This window comes from Cherax quadricarinatus, chromosome 2, assembly GCF_038502225.1.
Source record: "Cherax quadricarinatus isolate ZL_2023a chromosome 2, ASM3850222v1, whole genome shotgun sequence".
NCBI classification, from domain to species: domain Eukaryota; kingdom Metazoa; phylum Arthropoda; class Malacostraca; order Decapoda; family Parastacidae; genus Cherax; species Cherax quadricarinatus.
Genome location: NC_091293.1, coordinates 11,320,137 through 11,337,383, shown reverse-complemented (window position 1 = coordinate 11,337,383; position 17,247 = coordinate 11,320,137). Strand labels below are relative to the sequence as shown.

General features: G+C 48.3%; 1 protein-coding gene across 2 annotated transcripts in view; it reads left to right on the top strand.

The window, feature by feature from the left end:
* Positions 1-17,247, top strand: part of LOC138853027 (estradiol 17-beta-dehydrogenase 2-like) — a 119,751-nt gene that overhangs the window by 34,869 nt on the left and 67,635 nt on the right. The gene's annotated exons all lie outside the window — the stretch shown is intronic.

Genomic DNA, 17,247 nt, shown 5'->3' with positions numbered 1-17,247 from the left:
CAAAGGGAAAGCGAATTATTTATGTAACATAGCATAGACATCTTACTGACTGTACATGTCCGCGAGTTTAACTGATTCCATTTGTTGGTTTACAATTAGTATAACAAAAAAGGCACAATACCGTGACTGGAACGATACACAAATAACCCGCACATAAAAGAGAGAAGCTTACGACGACGTTTCGGTCCGACTTGGACCATTTACAAAGTCACACGTGTGACTTTGCAAATGGTCCAAGTCTGACCGAAACGTCGTCGTAAGCTTCTCTCTTTTATATGCGGGTTATTTGTGTACAATTAGTATCCATGTGAGATGAATTCTTAATGACTTTCATGTATGCAATAAAGCATGAATCTAACAAGTATATAAGGAGCGGGTAGTGGGGTAGGGGGAAGGGGAATCAAGGGTCTATCTCAGGCGCGTCCTCAGTCTTCCCCAAAGCCGCTCTCAGTATTCTCATTATCCAGTGACGTTACAGTGCGGGTTTACCACTCTGTTATCTCTCACAGGTGCCATCGCCTCTCATATCATGCTATGTACCCCACAATCTAACCAATGATGTAAGTATCAGGGATCACTAAATAGGGAGCTATCCAATCCTCGCCCACCTCCCCAACGATAGCACCCATTTCCACCCCTTCCCTTTCCACTTTACCTCAGACCCGTCACTAGCGTGTCCCATATAGCCATTTGCTAATATAAGTAAATACGACACCTCGGGGAAAAACCCATTCAGGGAGATCACATACACACCCTTGCTCACATGTTTTACACCAACCCCACTGCGTACACGATCCCCCTCTACGTATACAACCTGACGACTAATATAACTTCCATAATATATATATATATATATATATATATATATATATATATATATATATATATATATATATATATATATATATATATATATATATATATATATATATATATATATATATATATATGATGTCATGCCGAGTAGGTAAAACTTACGATTTTGGATTAACATTCCAAGACGCCCTAAACCACTTAACTATCAATGTCACATACATGAGGTGCGTAGTAGCACTGGACATGTCACTCCTGATGCGGACACATACGTGGCTGTGGCAAGCTAAGGACTAATTTCATTCTCCTGTCGTTTGGAGTACCAGTTACACAAGCAGTTTTACATATTAATGCATTCACGAACAAGTGCACAAGTGCACAAGTGCACTAGCCGGGAATTTTGACGGGATACGAGGGTGCGTGTTAAAGTATCGAGGGTTCGATTCCCGGCCAGTGCAGTTTGTTAATAGTAAACAAAGTAAAGTCTGAGGCAGCTACGGTGATAAGCTTTGTTCCACAAGGCACAGTACTTGCTCCCATCCTATTCCTCATCCTCATATTTTGTCCTTTGCGGACAACCCCCAATTACCATGACAGTGACCTCCATCGAAGACACCACAAGACTCCAAGCGAACATCAACCAAATCTTCAAATGGGTCACTCAAAACAGTATGAAGTTCAATTAAGAGAAATTTCAACTACTTAGATATGGAAAATTTGAAATTAAAACTATTAGGGTATACAACAAATTTTAACCATACAATAGAGCGAAAAAGTAATGTGAAGGACCTGGGAGTGATAATGTCAGAGGATCTCACCTTCAAAGACTACAACAATGTATCTATTGCATCTGCTAGGAAAATGATAGGATGGATAATGAGAACCTTCAGAACTAGAGATGCCAAGCTCAGGATGATTCTCTTCAAGTCGCATGTTCTCTCAAGGCTGAATACTGCTGTACACTAACTGCCCCCTTCAAGGTTGGCGAAATTGCTGACCTAGAGAGTGTACAAAGAACTTTCACGGTACACATGCGTACGATAAAGCACCTAAATTACTGGGAACGGTTGAAGTCCCTTCATTTGTATTCCCTGGAATGCAGGTGAGAAAGATACGTGATAATCCTAGAGGGACTAGTACCAAACTTGCACACGAAAATCACTCCCTATGAAAGCAAAAGACTCAGCAGGAGATGCAACATTCCCATAATGAAAAGCAGGGGCGCCATGAGTACACTGAGAGACAACACAATAAGTGTCAGGGGCCCAAGACTGTTCAACTGACTCGCAGCATACATAAGGAGGATTGCCAATAGACCCATGGCTGTTTTCAAGAAGGCACTGGACAGGCACCTAAAGTCAGCACCTGACCAACCAGGCTGTGCTTCGTATGTCAGTTTGCGTGCGGCCAGCAGTAACAGCCTGGTTGATTAGACCCTGATCCACCACGAGGCCTGGTCTTTGACCGAGCCGCGGGAACGTTGACCCCCGAAACCCTCTCTAGGTAAACTCCAGGTATATGTATATATATATATATATATATATATATATATATATATATATATATATATATATATATATATATATATATATATATATAAACAAGTCGGTCGTCTCCCACCGAGGCAGGGTGACCTAAAAAAAGAAAGAAAATCCCCAAAAAGAAAATACTTTCATCATCATTCAACACTTTCACTTCACTCACACATAATCACTGTTTTTGCAGAGGTGCTCAGAACACAACAGTTTAGAAGCATATATGTATAAAGATACACAACATATCCCTCCAAACTACCAATATCCCAACCCCCTCCTTTAAAGTGCAGGCATTGTACTTCCCATTTCCAGGACTCAAGTCCGGCTATATAAAAATAACCAGTTTCCCTGAATCCCTTCACTAAATATTACCCTGCTCACACTCCAACATATCGTCAGGTCCCAAATACCATTTGTCTCCATTCACTCCTATCTAACACGTTCACGCACGCTTGCTGGAAGTCCAAGCCCCTCGCCCACAAAACCTCCTTTACCCCCTCCCTCCAACCTTCTCGAGGACGACCCCTACCCCTCCTTCCTTCCCCTATAGATTTATACGCTCTCCATGTCATTCTACTTTGATCCATTCTCTCTAAATGACCGAACCACCTCAACAACCCCTCTTCAGCCCTCTGATTAATACTTTTATTTACTCCACACCTTCTCCTAAATTCCACACTCCGAATTTTCTGCATAATATTTACACCACACATTGCCCTTAGACAGGACATCACTGCCTCCAACCGCCTCCTCGCTGCTGCATTCACAACCCAAGCTTCACACCCATATAAGAGTGTTGGTACTACTATACTTTCATACATTCCCTTCTTTGCCTCCGTAGATAACGTTTTTTTGTCTCATAAGAACGTAAGAACATAAGAAAGGAGGAACACTGCAGCAGGCCTGTTGGCCCATACTTGGCAGGTCCTTTACAATCCATCCCACTAACAAAACATTTGCCCAACCCTATTTTCAATGCCACCCAAGAAATAAGCTCTGATAACTCTATCCACTCTCATATGCAACTCCAACTCAAATCCAACCCCTCTCACTCATGTATTTATCCAACCTATATTTGAAACTACCCATATACCTCAATGCACCAGTCACCTTTTTTCCCTCATTAATTCTATGATTAACCTCATCCTTCATAAATCCATCCGCCGACACGTCAACTCCAAAGTATCTGAAAACATTCACTTCTTCCATACTCCTCCTTCCCAATTTGATATCCAATTTTTCTTTATCTAAATCATTTGATACCCTCATCACCTTACTCTTTTCTATGTTCACGTTCAACTTTCTTCCTTTACACACACTCCCAAACTCATCCACTAACCTTTGCAATTTTTCTTTAGAATCTCCCATAAGCACAGTATCATCAGCAAAAAGCAACAGTGTCATTTCCCATTTTGTATTTGATTCCCCATAATTTAATCCCACCCCTCTCCCGAACACCCTAGTATTTACTTCTTTTACAATCCCATCTATAAATATATTAAACAACCATGGTGACATTACACATCCCTGTCTAAGACCTACTTTTACCGGGAAGTAGTCTCCCTCTCTTCTACACACCCTAACCTGAGCCTCACTATCCTCATAAAAACTCTTTACAGCATTTAGTAACTTACCACCTATTCCATATACTTGCAACATCTGCCACATTGCTCCCCTATCCACTCGATCATATGCCTTTTTTAAATCCATAAATGCAATAAAAACTTCCCTACCTTTATCTAGATACTGCTCACATATATGCCTCAATGTAAACACTTGATCTACACATCCCCTACCCACTCTGAGACCTCCTTGATCCGTAATCCTACATTCTGTCTTACCTCTAATTCTTTCAATTATAACCCTACCATACACTTTTCCTGGTATACTCAGTAAACTTATTCCTCTATAATTTTTACTATCTCTTTTGTCCCCTTTCCCTTTATATAAAGGGACTATACATGCTCTCTGCCAATCCATAGGTACCTTCCCCTCTTTCATACATTTATTAAACAAAAATACCAACCACTCCAACACTATATCCCCCCCTGCTTTTAACATTTCTGTCATGATCCCATCAGTTCCAGCTGCTTTACCCCCTTTCATTCTACGTAATGCTTCACGCACCTCCCCCACACTCACGTCCTGTTCTTCTTCACTCCTAATAGATGGTATACTTCCCTGGCCAGTGCATGAAATTACCGGTTCCCTTTCTTCATCGACATTTAAAAGTTCCTCAAAATATTCTCGCCATCTTCCCAAAACCTCCATCTCCCCATCTACTAACTCCCCTAGTCTGTTTTTAACTGACAAATCCATTCGTTCTCTAGGCTTTCTTAACTTGTTTAACTCACTCCAAAATTTTTTCTTATTTTCATTAAAATTCCTTGACAGTGCCTCTCCCACTCTATCATCTGCTCTCCTTTTGCACTCTCTCACCACTCTCTTCACCTTTCTTTTACTCTCCATATACTCTACTCTTCTTATAACACTTCTGCTTTGTAAAAACCTCTCATAAGCTAACTTTTTCTCTTTTATCACACCCTTTACTTCATCATTCCACCAATCACTCCTCATTCCTCCTTCCAACTCTCCTATAACCACAAACTTCTGCCCCACACTCTATACTGCATTTTTAAAAATATTCCAACCCTCTTCAACCCCCCCCCTACTACTCATACTTGCACCAGTCCACCTTTCTGCCAATAGTTGCTTATATCTCACTCGAACCTCCTCCTCCCTTAGTTTATACACTTTCACCTCCCTCTTGCTTGTTGTTGCCATTTTCCTCTTTTCCCATCTACCTCTTACTCTAACTGTAGCTACAACTAAATAATGATCCGATATATCAGTTACCCCTCTATAAACATGTACATCCTGGAGCCTACCCATCAACCTTTTATCCACCAATACATAATCTAACAAACTACTTTCATTACGTGCTATATCATACCTTGTATATTTATTTATCCTCTTTTTCATAAAATATGTATTACTTATTACCAAACCTCTTTCTACACATAGCTCAATTATAGGCTCCCCATTTTCATTTACCCCTGGCACCCCAAAATTACCTACTACTCCCTCTACAACTTTTTTGCCCACTTTAGCATTGAAATCCCCAACCACCATTACTCTCACACTTGGTTCAAAACTCCCCACGCATTCACTCAACATTTCCCAAAATCTCTCTCTCTCCTCTACACTTCTCTCTTCTCCAGGTGCATATAAGATTACTATAACCCACTTTTCACATCCAACCTTTATTTTACTCCACATAATCCTTGAATTAACACATTTGTATTCCCTCTTTTCCTGCCATAACTTATCTTTCAACATTATTGCTACTCCTTCTTTAGCTCTAACTCTATTTGAAACCCCTGACCTAATCCCATTTATTCCTCTCCAATGAAACTCTTCCACCCCCTTCAGCTTTGTTTCACTTAAAGCCAGGACATCCAGTTTCTTCTCATTCATAACATCCACAATCATCTCTTTCTTATCATTTGCACAACATCCACGCACATTCAGACTTCCCACTTTGACAATTTTCTTCTTATTCTTTTTAGTAATTTTTACAGGAAAAGTGGTTACTAGCCCATTGTTCCCGGCATTTTAGTTGACTTTTACAACACGCATGGCTTACGGAGGAAAGATTCTTATTCCACTTCTCCATGGATATAAAAGGAAAAGTAATAAGACCAAGAACTATTAAGATAAAATCATAGAAAACTCAGATTAGTGTGTATAAATAAACGTGTACATGTATGTGTAGTGTGACCTAAGTGTAAGTAGAAGTAGCAAGATGTACCTGTAATCTTGCATATTTAGGAGACAGACAAAAGACACCAGCAAATCTACCATCATGTAAAACAATTACAGGCTTTCGTTTCACACTCACTTGGCAGGACGGTAGTACCTCCCTGGGTGGTTGCTGTCTACCAACCTACTACATACATACATATCTATATATATATATATATATATATATATATATATATATATGTATATATATATATATATATATATATATATATATATATATATATATATATATATATATATATATATATATATATATATATATACATTTAAAATGGGGTCCACCTCTGGTGTAAATTGTGGGACCCATAGCATCGGAGAAGTGGATAAAATGGCTTCAAGGAAGAATATTTGGATTTCTTCCTGAAGCCGTTTGAATATTCCACTTCCCCTACCACCCTATCTTTCCATATTTTTTTTTTTTTACCAATTGGAGTATTTTATTACATAATATGGTACAAAAGATTTAAGAGATACATTGTTGATATAAAGGTGGCATATACGGTACATGTTGTTACGTGTGTATCACCGATTATAAGGAGAAAATCTCATCCAGCTTTTGTGCCCATAATACAGCAGGCATTACCCCTTTGAAAAGCCGCACTGAGCCGCTGGAACAGAAAACTAGCTGCCCTGGGATCCCTAGTTACCCTGATGAGTCTTTTTCCCAGCTCCTTAAGGAATTTAGATGCACTCTTTCCCCATGAGCCAAGGTTCTCTGAGCCTATGGGAACAAACATATAATGGTGGGCAAGTTCTCCATATTTTCTAGACTTTTGGGACTCCCTGAAGCTGGCAGCTGCCCCTCCTTCCTCCCTGGTGTATTGGAGATAGGTATCAGCCAAGGTAGATGCACATGTATAGTCCCACACCACCTGCTTCCCATCTGTCCAGGCATGAAGGGTGATACCATCTGGACGCTTCTGGCTGCCATCAGATCTGCATAGCTGGGGTGGCTCCCTTACTGCTAGGCATCCGGCTGTTGCGAGGCTCCTCTTGATATATATATATATATATATATATATATATATATATATATATATATATATATATATGTATATATATATATATATATATATATATATATATATATATATATATACATATATATATATATATATATATATATATATATATATATATATATATATATATATATATATATATATATATTTATATATATATATTTATATATTATATTTATATATATATATATATTTATATATATATATATATATATATATATATATATATATATATATATATATATATATATATATATATATATATATATATATATATATATATATATATATATATGTATGTGTGTGTGTCGTGCCGAATAGGTAAAATTCGTCAGTCAGCAAGAACTCATTTAAAATTAAGTCCTTTCTAAAAATTTTCTTGTTAGTTTAAAGATGTATGTTAATGTAAAAATTAATAATTTTGTACCAAAAGAACCTTAGAAAACTTACCTAACCTTATTATATCAATCGCAATTTAATTTAGCCTAATCCAACTAAATTTATTTTAGATAAGTTTACAATAATTTGATAATAAACAAACACAATGAAATATATTTTTATCGTTAGGCTCAGAATGATTTTTGCAAAATTACTGCATACACAAATTTTCGCTTGTCTTATTGTAGACAGCCTGTACTGTCTGCACAGACAGCCTATGCTGTCTGCCAGCTTAGTTCATATTTCGCGGCACTAAGGTGCTGCCCTCTCTGGGCCTGCCCAGGTCAGTGGGACGCTGGTCCCACTCGCACTCGCTCACTCAGCGGCCTAGAAGCAGACAAGTCTACTCGCTCTCTCCCTCGTGGGCATGGCCTCCTGGGCCATGGGCACAACACACAAGCCTGTGTACCCACCAAAACTTTGCAAATAAAGTATAAGAAGAGTCCTGGAACCACTTACCAATGAACCCCGCTTTCAGCTCACCAATAATCTGTTTCACATTGGTGGGAAGAGGTGGTCACAGCAGTTGTGTTTGCCCGGAGAGCTTAGTGCTGCCCTCTCTCGGTCTGCCCAGGTCAGTGGGACGCTGGTCCCACTCGCACTTGCTCACTCAGCGGCCTAGCAGCAGTCAACAGTCCTACTAGCTCTCTCCCTCGTGGGCATGGCCCTCCTGGGCCATGGGCACAAACACACAAGCCTTTGACCCACCAAGACATTGGAAATAAAATAATGAAGACTGAAGACGTCTATATCATTCACCCACCCCACTTTCAGCTCGCCAAATAAATCCGTTTGACATTATTCGGCAAGAAGAGCGTTGTTAATAAAGCCAAAATCGCATGTTTTACCTATTCAGCACGACAAATATATATATATATATATATATATATATATATATATATATATATATATATATATATATATATATATATATATATATATATATATATATATATATATATATATGTGCGTGTGTATATATATGTATATATGTATGTAAAGTGGAGAGAGAGAGAAGTAGTAATGTGGGAGGGAGAGTGAAGGTCCCATTGTTCATCTGGAAGTCCATTGTTAATTTAAGTAAATCCGGCCATTTTGTCTGTAAGAACCTTCACCACCACCTCCTGCAACACCTGCTGGCCAGGTGTCAGCCTTCACCACCACCTCCTGCAACACCTGCTGGCCAGGTGTCAGCCTTCACAACCACCTCCTGCAACACCTGCTGGCCAGGTGTCAGCCTTCACCACCACCTCCTGCAACACCTGCTGGCCAGGTGTCAGCCTTCACCACCACCTCCTGCAACACCTGCTGGCCAGGTGTCAGCCTTCACCACCACCTCCTGCAACACCTGCTGGCCAGGTGTCAGCCTTCACCACCACCTCCTGCAACACCTGCTGGCCAGGTGTCAGCCTTCACCACCACCTCCTGCAACACCTGCTGGCCAGGTGTCAGCCTTCACCACCACCTCCTGCAACACCTGCTGGCCAGGTGTCAGCCTTCACCACCACCTCCTGCAACACCTGCTGGCCAGGTGTCAGCCTGCACCACCACCTCCTGCAACACCTGCTGGCCAGGTGTCAGCCTTCACCACCACCTCCTGCAACACCTGCTGGCCAGGTGTCAGCCTTCACCACCACCTCCTGCAACACCTGCTGGCCAGGTGTCAGCCTTCACCACCACCTCCTGCAACACCTGCTGGCCAGGTGTCAGCCTTCACCACCACCTCCTGCAACACCTGCTGGCCAGGTGTCAGCCTTCACCACCACCTCCTGCAACACCTGCTGGCCAGGTGTCAGCCTTCACCACCACCTCCTGCAACACCTGCTGGCCAGGTGTCAGCCTTCACCACCACCTCCTGCAACACCTGCTGGCCAGGTGTCAGCCTTCACCACCACCTCCTGCAACACCTGCTGGCCAGGTGTCAGCCTTCACCACCACCTCCTGCAACACCTGCTGGCCAGATGTCAGCCTTCACCACCACCTCCTGCAACACCTGCTGGCCAGGTGTCAGCCTTCACCACCACCTCCTGCAACACCTGCTGGCCAGGTGTCAGCCATCACCACCACCTCCTGCAACACCAGCTGGCCAGGTGTCAGCCTTCAGTACCTCCTGCAACACCTGCTGGCCAGGTGTCAGCCTTCACTATCTCCTGCAACACCTGCTGGCCAGGTGTCAGCCTTCACTACCTCCTCCTGCAACACCTGCTGGCCAGGTGTCAGCCTTCACTACCTCCTCCTGCAACACTTGCTGGCCAGGTGTCAGCCTTCACTACCTCCTCATGCAACACCTGCTGGTCAGGTGTCAGCCTTCACTACCTCCTCCTGCAACACCTGCTGGCCAGGTGTCAGCCTTCAGTACCTCCTGCAACACCTGCTGGCCAGGTGTCAGCCTTCAGTACCTCCTGCAACACCTGCTGGCCATGTATCAGCCTTCACTACCTCCTCCTGCAACACCTGCTGGCCAGGTGTCAGCCTTCAGTACTTCCTCCTGCAACACCTGCTGACCAGGTGTCAGCCTTCAGTACCTCCTCTTGAAACACCTGCTGGCCAGGTGTCAGCCTTCAGTACCACCTCCTGCAACACCTGCTGGCCAGGTGTCAACCTTCAGTCCCTCCTCCTGAAACACCTGCTAGCCAGGTGTCAGCCTTCAGTACCTCCTCCTGAAACACCTGCTGGCCAGGTGCCAGCCTTCAATACCTCCTCCTGCAACACCTGCTGGCCAGGTGTCAGCCTTCAGTACATCCTCCTGCAACAATTGCTGGCCAAGTGTCAGCCTTCAGTAAAACCTGCAACACCTGCTGGCCAGGTGTCAGCCTTCAGTACCTCCTCTTGAAACACCTGCTGGCCAGGTGTCAGCCTTCAGTACCTCCTCCTGAAACACCTGCTGGCCAGGCGTAAGCCTTCAGTACATCCTCCTGCAACACCTGCTGGCCAGATGTCAGCCTTCAGTACCACCTCCTGCAACAAGTGCTGGCCAGGTGTCAGCCTTCAGTACCTCCTGAAACACCTGCTGGCCATGTGTCAGCCTTCAGTACCTCCTCCTGCAACACCTGCTGGCCAGGTGTCAGCCTTCAGTACTTCCTCCTGCAACACCTGCTGACCAGGTGTCAGCCTTCAGTACCTCCTCTTGAAACACCTGCTGGCCAGGTGTCAGCCTTCAGTACCTCCTCCTGAAACACCTGCTGACCAGGTGTCAGCCTTCAGTACCACCTCCTGCAACACCTGCTGGTCAGGTGTCAGCCTTCAGTACCTCCTCCTGCAACACCTGCTGGCCAGGTGTCAGCCTTCACTACCTCCTCCTGCAACACCTGCTGGCCAGGTGTCAGCCTTCACTACCTCCTCCTGCAACACTTGCTGGCCAGGTGTCAGCCTTCACTACCTCCTCATGCAACACCTGCTGGCCAGGTGTCAGCCTTCACTACCTCCTCCTGCAACACCTGCTGGCCAGGTATTAGCCTTCAGTACCTCCTGCAACACCTGCTGGCCAGGTATCAGCCTTCACTACCTCCTCCTGCAACACCTGCTGGCCAGGTGTCAGCCTTCAGTACCTCCTCCTGCAACACCTGCTGGCCAGGTGTCAGCCTTCACTACCTCCTCCTGCAACACCTGCTGGCCAGGTGTCAGCCTTCAGTACTTCCTCCTGCAACACCTGCTGACCAGGTGTCAGCCTTCAGTACCTCTTGAAACACCTGCTGGTCAGGTGTCAGCCTTCAGTACCTCCTCCTGAAACACCTGCTGGCCAGGTGTCAGCCTTCAGTACCACCTCCTGCAACACCTGCTGGCCAGGTGTCAATCTTCAGTACCTCCTCCTGAAACACCTGCTGGCCAGGTGTCAGCCTTCAGTACCTCCTCCTGAAACACCTGCTGGCCAGGTGCCAGCCTTCAATACCTCCTCCTGCAACACCTGCTGGCCAGGTGTCAGCCTTCAGTACCTCCTCCTGCAACACCTGCTGGCCAAGTGTCAGCCTTCAGTACCACCTGCAACTCCTGCTGGCCAGGTGTCAGCCTTCAGTACCTCCTGAAACACCTGCCGGCCAGGTGTCAGCCTTCAGTACCTCCTGAAACACCTGCTGGCCAGGTGTAAGCCTTCAGTACCTCCTCCTGCAACACCTGCTGGCCAGGTGTCAGCCTTCAGTACCACCTCCTGCAACACCTGCTGACCAGGTGGCAGCCTTCAGTACCTAATCTTGAAACACCTGCTGGCCAGGTGTCAGCCTTCACCACCACCTCCTGCAACACCTGCTGGCCAGGTGTCAGCCTTCACCACCACCTCCTGCAACACCTGCTGGCCAGGTGTCAGCCTTCACCACCACCTCCTGCAACACCTGCTGGCCAGGTGTCAGCCTTCACCACCACCTCCTGCAACACCTGCTGGCCAGGTGTCAGCCTTCACCACCACCTCCTGCAACACCTGCTGGCCAGGTGTCAGCCTTCACCACCACCTCCTGCAACACCAGCTGGCCAGGTGTCAGCCTTCAGTACCTCCTGCAACACCTGCTGGCCAGGTGTCAGCCTTCACTACCTCCTGCAACACCTGCTGGCCAGGTGTCAGCCTTCACTACCTCCTCCTGCAACACCTGCTGGCCAGGTGTCAGCCTTCACTACCTCCTCCTGCAACACTTGCTGGCCAGGTGTCAGCCTTCACTACCTCCTCATGCAACACCTGCTGGTCAGGTGTCAGCCTTCACTACCTCCTCCTGCAACACCTGCTGGCCAGGTGTCAGCCTTCAGTACCTCCTGCAACACCTGCTGGCCAGGTATCAGCCTTCACTACCTCCTCCTGCAACACCTGCTGGCCAGGTGTCAGCCTTCAGTACTTCCTCCTGCAACACCTGCTGACCAGGTGTCAGCCTTCAGTACCTCCTCTTGAAACACCTGCTGGCCAGGTGTCAGCCTTCAGTACCACCTCCTGCAACACCTGCTGGCCAGGTGTCAACCTTCAGTACCTCCTCCTGAAACACCTGCTAGCCAGGTGTCAGCCTTCAGTACCTCCTCCTGAAACACCTGCTGGCCAGGTGCCAGATTTCAATACCTCCTCCTGCAACAATTGCTGGCCAAGTGTCAGCCTTCAGTACCACCTGCAACACCTGCTGGCCAGGTGTCAGCCTTCAGTACCTCCTCCTGAAACACCTGCTGGCCAGGTGTCAGCCTTCAGTACCTCCTCCTGAAACACCTGCTGGCCAGGTGTAAGCCTTCAGTACATCCTCCTGCAACACCTGCTGGCCAGATGTCAGCCTTCAGTACCACCTCCTGCAACAAGTGCTGGCCAGGTGTCAGCCTTCAGTACCTCCTGAAACACCTGCTGGCCAGGTGTCAGCCTTCAGTACCTCCTCCTGCAACACCTGCTGGCCAGGTGTCAGCCTTCAGTACTTCCTCCTGCAACACCTGCTGACCAGGTGTCAGCCTTCAGTACCTCCTCTTGAAACACCTGCTGGCCAGGTGTCAGCCTTCAGTACCACCTCCTGCAACACCTGCTGGCCAGGTGTCAACCTTCAGTCCCTCCTCCTGAAACACCTGCTAGCCAGGTGTCAGCCTTCAGTACCTCCTCCTGAAACACCTGCTGGCCAGGTGCCAGCCTTCAATACCTCCTCCTGCAACACCTGCTGGCCAGGTGTCAGCCTTCAGTACATCCTCCTGCAACAATTGCTGGCCAAGTGTCAGCCTTCAGTAAAACCTGCAACACCTGCTGGCCAGGTGTCAGCCTTCAGTACCTCCTCTTGAAACACCTGCTGGCCAGGTGTCAGCCTTCAGTACCTCCTCCTGAAACACCTGCTGGCCAGGCGTAAGCCTTCAGTACATCCTCCTGCAACACCTGCTGGCCAGATGTCAGCCTTCAGTACCACCTCCTGCAACAAGTGCTGGCCAGGTGTCAGCCTTCAGTACCTCCTGAAACACCTGCTGGCCATGTGTCAGCCTTCAGTACCTCCTCCTGCAACACCTGCTGGCCAGGTGTCAGCCTTCAGTACTTCCTCCTGCAACACCTGCTGACCAGGTGTCAGCCTTCAGTACCTCCTCTTGAAACACCTGCTGGCCAGGTGTCAGCCTTCAGTACCTCCTCCTGAAACACCTGCTGACCAGGTGTCAGCCTTCAGTACCACCTCCTGCAACACCTGCTGGTCAGGTGTCAGCCTTCAGTACCTCCTCCTGCAACACCTGCTGGCCAGGTGTCAGCCTTCACTACCTCCTCCTGCAACACCTGCTGGCCAGGTGTCAGCCTTCACTACCTCCTCCTGCAACACTTGCTGGCCAGGTGTCAGCCTTCACTACCTCCTCATGCAACACCTGCTGGCCAGGTGTCAGCCTTCACTACCTCCTCCTGCAACACCTGCTGGCCAGGTATTAGCCTTCAGTACCTCCTGCAACACCTGCTGGCCAGGTATCAGCCTTCACTACCTCCTCCTGCAACACCTGCTGGCCAGGTGTCAGCCTTCAGTACCTCCTCCTGCAACACCTGCTGGCCAGGTGTCAGCCTTCACTACCTCCTCCTGCAACACCTGCTGGCCAGGTGTCAGCCTTCAGTACTTCCTCCTGCAACACCTGCTGACCAGGTGTCAGCCTTCAGTACCTCTTGAAACACCTGCTGGTCAGGTGTCAGCCTTCAGTACCTCCTCCTGAAACACCTGCTGGCCAGGTGTCAGCCTTCAGTACCACCTCCTGCAACACCTGCTGGCCAGGTGTCAATCTTCAGTACCTCCTCCTGAAACACCTGCTGGCCAGGTGTCAGCCTTCAGTACCTCCTCCTGAAACACCTGCTGGCCAGGTGCCAGCCTTCAATACCTCCTCCTGCAACACCTGCTGGCCAGGTGTCAGCCTTCAGTACCTCCTCCTGCAACACCTGCTGGCCAAGTGTCAGCCTTCAGTACCACCTGCAACTCCTGCTGGCCAGGTGTCAGCCTTCAGTACCTCCTGAAACACCTGCCGGCCAGGTGTCAGCCTTCAGTACCTCCTGAAACACCTGCTGGCCAGGTGTAAGCCTTCAGTACCTCCTCCTGCAACACCTGCTGGCCAGGTGTCAGCCTTCAGTACCACCTCCTGCAACACCTGCTGACCAGGTGGCAGCCTTCAGTACCTAATCTTGAAACACCTGCTGGCCAGGTGTCAGCCTTCACCACCACCTCCTGCAACACCTGCTGGCCAGGTGTCAGCCTTCACCACCACCTCCTGCAACACCTGCTGGCCAGGTGTCAGCCTTCACCACCACCTCCTGCAACACCTGCTGGCCAGGTGTCAGCCTTCACCACCACCTCCTGCAACACCTGCTGGCCAGGTGTCAGCCTTCACCACCACCTCCTGCAACACCTGCTGGCCAGGTGTCAGCCTTCACCACCACCTCCTGCAACACCAGCTGGCCAGGTGTCAGCCTTCAGTACCTCCTGCAACACCTGCTGGCCAGGTGTCAGCCTTCACTACCTCCTGCAACACCTGCTGGCCAGGTGTCAGCCTTCACTACCTCCTCCTGCAACACCTGCTGGCCAGGTGTCAGCCTTCACTACCTCCTCCTGCAACACTTGCTGGCCAGGTGTCAGCAATCACTACCTCCTCATGCAACACCTGCTGGTCAGGTGTCAGCCTTCACTACCTCCTCCTGCAACACCTGCTGGCCAGGTGTCAGCCTTCAGTACCTCCTGCAACACCTGCTGGCCAGGTATCAGCCTTCACTACCTCCTCCTGCAACACCTGCTGGCCAGGTGTCAGCCTTCAGTACTTCCTCCTGCAACACCTGCTGACCAGGTGTCAGCCTTCAGTACCTCCTCTTGAAACACCTGCTGGCCAGGTGTCAGCCTTCAGTACCACCTCCTGCAACACCTGCTGGCCAGGTGTCAACCTTCAGTACCTCCTCCTGAAACACCTGCTAGCCAGGTGTCAGCCTTCAGTACCTCCTCCTGAAACACCTGCTGGCCAGGTGCCAGATTTCAATACCTCCTCCTGCAACAATTGCTGGCCAAGTGTCAGCCTTCAGTACCACCTGCAACACCTGCTGGCCAGGTGTCAGCCTTCAGTACCTCCTCCTGAAACACCTGCTGGCCAGGTGTCAGCCTTCAGTACCTCCTCCTGAAACACCTGCTGGCCAGGTGTAAGCCTTCAGTACATCCTCCTGCAACACCTGCTGGCCAGATGTCAGCCTTCAGTACCACCTCCTGCAACAAGTGCTGGCCAGGTGTCAGCCTTCAGTACCTCCTGAAACACCTGCTGGCCAGGTGTCAGCCTTCAGTACCTCCTCCTGCAACACCTGCTGGCCAGGTGTCAGCCTTCAGTACTTCCTCCTGCAACACCTGCTGACCAGGTGTCAGCCTTCAGTACCTCCTCTTGAAACACCTGCTGGCCAGGTGTCAGCCTTCAGTACCACCTCCTGCAACACCTGCTGGCCAGGTGTCAACCTTCAGTACCTCCTCCAGAAACACCTGCTAGCCAGGTGTCAGCCTTCAGTACCTCCTCCTGAAACACCTGCTGGCCAGGTGCCAGATTTCAATACCTCCTAATGCAACACCTGCTGGCCAGGTGTCAGCCTTCAGTACATCCTCCTGCAACAATTGCTGGCCAAGTGTCAGCCTTCAGTACCACCTGCAACACCTGCTGGCCAGGTGTCAGCCTTCAGTACCTCCTCCTGAAACACCTGCTGGCCAGGTGTCAGCCTTCAGTACCTCCTCCTGAAACACCTGCTGGCCAGGTGTAAGCCTTCAGTACATCCTCCTGCAACACCTGCTGGCCAGATGTCAGCCTTCAGTACCACCTCCTGCAACAAGTGCTGGCCAGGTGTCAGCCTTCAGTACCTCCTGAAACACCTGCTGGCCAGGTGTCAGCCTTCAGTTCCTCCTCCTGCAACACCTGCTGGCCAGGTGTCAGCCTTCAGTACTTCCTCCTGCAACACCTGCTGACCAGGTGTCAGCCTTCAGTACCTCCTCCTGAAACACCTGCTGGCCAGGTGCCAGATTTCAATACCTCCTCCTGCAACACCTGCTGGCCAGGTGTCAGCCTTCAGTACATCCTCCTGCAACAATTGCTGGCCAAGTGTCAGCCTTCAGTACCACCTGCAACACCTGCTGGCCAGGTGTCAGCCTTCAGTACCTCCTCCTGAAACACCTGCTGGCCAGGTGTCAGCCTTCAGTACCTCCTCCTGAAACACCTGCTGGCCAGGTGTAAGCCTTCAGTACATCCTCCTGCAACACCTGCTGGCCAGATGTCAGCCTTCAGTACCACCTCCTGCAACAAGTGCTGGCCAGGTGTCAGCCTTCAGTACCTCCTGAAACACCTGCTGGCCAGGTGTCAGCCTTCAGTACCTCCTCCTGCAACACCTGCTGGCCAGGTGTCAGCCTTCAGTACTTCCTCCTGCAACACCTGCTGACCAGGTGTCAGCCTTCAGTACCTCCTCTTGAAACACCTGCTGGCCAGGTGTCAGCCTTCAGTACCACATCCTGCAACACCTGCTGGCCAGGTGTCAACCTTCAGTACCTCCTCCTAAAACACCTGCTAGCCAGGTGTCAGCCTTCAGTACCTCCTCCTGAAACACCTGCTGGCCAGGTGCCAGATTTCAATACCTCCTCCTGCAACACCTGCTGGCCAGGTGTCAGCCTTCAGTACATCCTCCTGCAACAATTGCTGGCCAAGTGTCAGCC